The sequence below is a fragment of the Harmonia axyridis genome, chromosome 5, assembly GCF_914767665.1.
Source record: "Harmonia axyridis chromosome 5, icHarAxyr1.1, whole genome shotgun sequence".
Lineage (NCBI taxonomy): Eukaryota > Metazoa > Arthropoda > Insecta > Coleoptera > Coccinellidae > Harmonia > Harmonia axyridis.
This window is the reverse complement of record NC_059505.1, coordinates 20,973,146-20,976,898: the sequence shown is the minus strand read 5'-3', so window position 1 is coordinate 20,976,898 and position 3,753 is coordinate 20,973,146.

Here is a 3,753-nt window from a genome sequence, read left to right as displayed (position 1 = left end):
TCTACGTGACCAGATCAATAGAAAAAGAGGTATATTATTACCAAGAAGGAACTTTTAATTTTTTACAATTTTTTAAGGTCCGGGGTAAGGAAAATTCGAGAAAATTCGAGAAAATTCTTCGACTCAAATATTGTCATTCGTGAGTGGAATTCGAATAATCATGAACTGCCAATACCAACTCTGCTTACCGATTTTCCGTAGTCCCCATAGTTTAGGAGAAATTTGAAGTCGAAATTTTTGGAAAAAACCGTAAAAATTCAATCTCTCTATAAAAATCGTTATATCTCCTAAACTATTCGTCGCAGACCCCTCATTTAAAAACTTTCGTGATCTACGTGAACAGATCAATAGAAACAGAGGTATATTATCACCAAGAAGGAACTTTTAATTTTTTACAATTTTTTAAGGTCCGGGGTTAGGAAAATTCGAGAAAATTCAATCTCTCTACAAAAATCGTTATATCTCCTAAACTATTCGTCGCAGACCCCTCAAATAAAACTTTCGTGATCTACGTGAACAGATCAATAGAAAAAGAGGTATTTTATCACCAAGAAAGATCTTTTAATTTTTTACAATTTTTCAAGGTCCGGGGTTAGGAAAATTCGAGAAAATTCAATCTCTCTACAAAAATCGTTATATCTCCTAAACTATTCGTCGCAGACCCCTCAAATAAAACTTTCGTGATCTACGTGAACAGATCAATAGAAAAAGAGGTATTTTATCACCAAGAAAGATCTTTTAATTTTTTACAATTTTTCAAGGTCCGGGGTTAGGAAAATTCGAGAAAATTCAATCTCTCTATAAAACTCGTTATATCTCCTAAACTATTCGTCGCAGACTCCTCAAATAAAAACTTTCGTGATCTACATGACCAGATCAATAGAAAAAGAGGTATATTATTACCAAGAAGGAACTTTCAATTTTTTACAATTTTTTAAGGTCCGGGGTAAGGAAAATTCGAGAAAATTCGAGAAAATTTTTCGACTCAAATATTGTCAGGCGAGAGTGGGAAAGAGTAACCATGAACTGCCAATACCAACTCTGCTTACCGATTTTCCGTAGTCCCCATAGTTTAGGAGAAATTTGAATTTGAAATTTTTGGAAAAAACCGTAAAAATTCAATCTCTCTACAAAAATCGTTATATCTCCTAAACTATTCGTCGCAAACCCCTCAAATAAAAACTTTCGTGATCTACGTGACCAGATCAATAGAAAAAGAGGTATATTATTACCAAGAAGGAACTTCTAATTTTTTACAATTTTTTAAGGTCCGGGGTAAGAAAAATTCGAGAAAATTCGAGAAAATTCTTCGACTCAAATATTGTCATTCGTGAGTGGAATTCGAATAATCATGAACTGCCAATACCAACTCTGCTTACCTATTTTCCGTAGTCCCCATAGTTTAGGAGAAATTTGAATTCGAAATTTTTGGAAAAAACCGTAAAAATTCAATCTCTCTACTAAAATCGTTATATCTCCTAAACTATTCGTCGCAGACCCCTCATATGAAAACTTTCGTGGTCTACGTGACCAGATCAAAAGAAAAAGAGTTATATTATTACCAAGAAGGAACTTTTAATTTTTTACAATTTTTCAAGGTCCGGGGTAAGAAAAATTCGAGAAAATTCTTCGACTCAAATATTGTCATTCGTGAGTGGAATTCGAATAATCATGAACTGCCAATACCAACTCTGCTTACCGATTTTCCGTAGTCCCCATAGTTTAGGAGAAATTTGAAGTCGAAATTTTTGGAAAAAACCGTAAAAATTCAATCTCTCTATAAAAATCGTTATATCTCCTAAACTATTCGTCGCAGACCCCTCATTTAAAAACTTTCGTGATCTACGTGAACAGATCAATAGAAACAGAGGTATATTATCACCAAGAAGGAACTTTTAATTTTTTACAATTTTTTAAGGTCCGGGGTAAGGAAAATTCGAGAAAATTCAATCTCTCTACAAAAATCGTTATATCTCCTAAACTATTCGTCGCAGACCCCTCAAATAAAACTTTCGTGATCTACGTGAACAGATCAATAGAAAAAGAGGTATTTTATCACCAAGAAAGATCTTTTAATTTTTTACAATTTTTCAAGGTCCGGGGTTAGGAAAATTCGAGAAAATTCAATCTCTCTATAAAACTCGTTATATCTCCTAAACTATTCGTCGCAGACTCCTCAAATAAAAACTTTCGTGATCTACATGACCAGATCAATAGAAAAAGAGGTATATTATTACCAAGAAGGAACTTTCAATTTTTTACAATTTTTTAAGGTCCGGGGTAAGGAAAATTCGAGAAAATTCGAGAAAATTTTTCGACTCAAATATTGTCAGGCGAGAGTGGGAAAGAGTAACCATGAACTGCCAATACCAACTCTGCTTACCGATTTTCCGTAGTCCCCATAGTTTAGGAGAAATTTGAATTTGAAATTTTTGGAAAAAACCGTAAAAATTCAATCTCTCTACAAAAATCGTTATATCTCCTAAACTATTCGTCGCAAACCCCTCAAATAAAAACTTTCGTGATCTACGTGACCAGATCAATAGAAAAAGAGGTATATTATTACCAAGAAGGAACTTTTAATTTTTTACAATTTTTCAAGGTCCGGGGTAAGGAAAATTCGAGAAAATTCGAGAAAATTCTTCGACTCAAATATTGTCATTCGTGAGTAGAATTCGAATAATCATGAACTGCCAATACCAACTCTGCTTACCTATTTTCCGTAGTCCCCATAGTTTAGGAGAAATTTGAATTCGAAATTTTTGGAAAATACCGTAAAAATTCAATCTCTCTACTAAAATCGTTATATCTCCTAAACGATTCGTCGCAGACCCCTCATATGAAAACTTTCGTGATCTACGTGACCAGATCGAAAGAAAAAGAGTTATATTATTACCAAGAAGGAACTTTTAATTTTTTACAATTTTTCAAGGTCCGGGGTAAAGAAAATTCGAGAAAATTCGAGAAAATTCTTCGACTCAAATATTGTCATTCGTGAGTGGAATTCGAATAATCATGAACTGCCAATACCAACTCTGCTTACCGATTTTCCGTAGTCCCCATAGTTTAGCAGAAATTTGAAGTCGAAATTTTTGGAAAAAACCGTAAAAATTCAATCTCTCTATAGAAATCGTTATATCTCCTAAACTATTCGTCGCAGACCCCTCATATAAAAACTTTCGTGATCTACGTGAACAGATCAATAGAAAAAGAGGTATATTATCACCAAGAAGGAACTTTCAATTTTTTACAATTTTTTAAGGTCCAAGTTAAGGAAAATTCGAGAAAATTCAATCTCTCTACAAAAATCGTTATATCTCCTAAACTATTCGTCGCAGACCCCTCAAATAAAAACTTTCGTGATCTACGTGACCAGATCGAAAGAAAAAGAGTTATATTATTACCAAGAAGGAACTTTTAATTTTTTACAATTTTTCAAGGTCCGGGGTAAGAAAAATTCGAGAAAATTCTTCGACTCAAATATTGTCATTCGTGAGTGGAATTCGAATAATCATGAACTGCCAATACCAACTCTGCTTACCTATTTTCCGTAGTCCCCATAGTTTAGGAGAAATTTGAATTCGAAATTTTTGGAAAAAACCGTAAAAATTCAATCTCTCTACTAAAATCGTTATATCTCCTAAACTATTCGTCGCAGACCCCTCATATGAAAACTTTCGTGATCTACGTGACCAGATCAAAAGAAAAAGAGTTATAATATTATTACCAAGAAGGAACTTTTAATTTTTTACA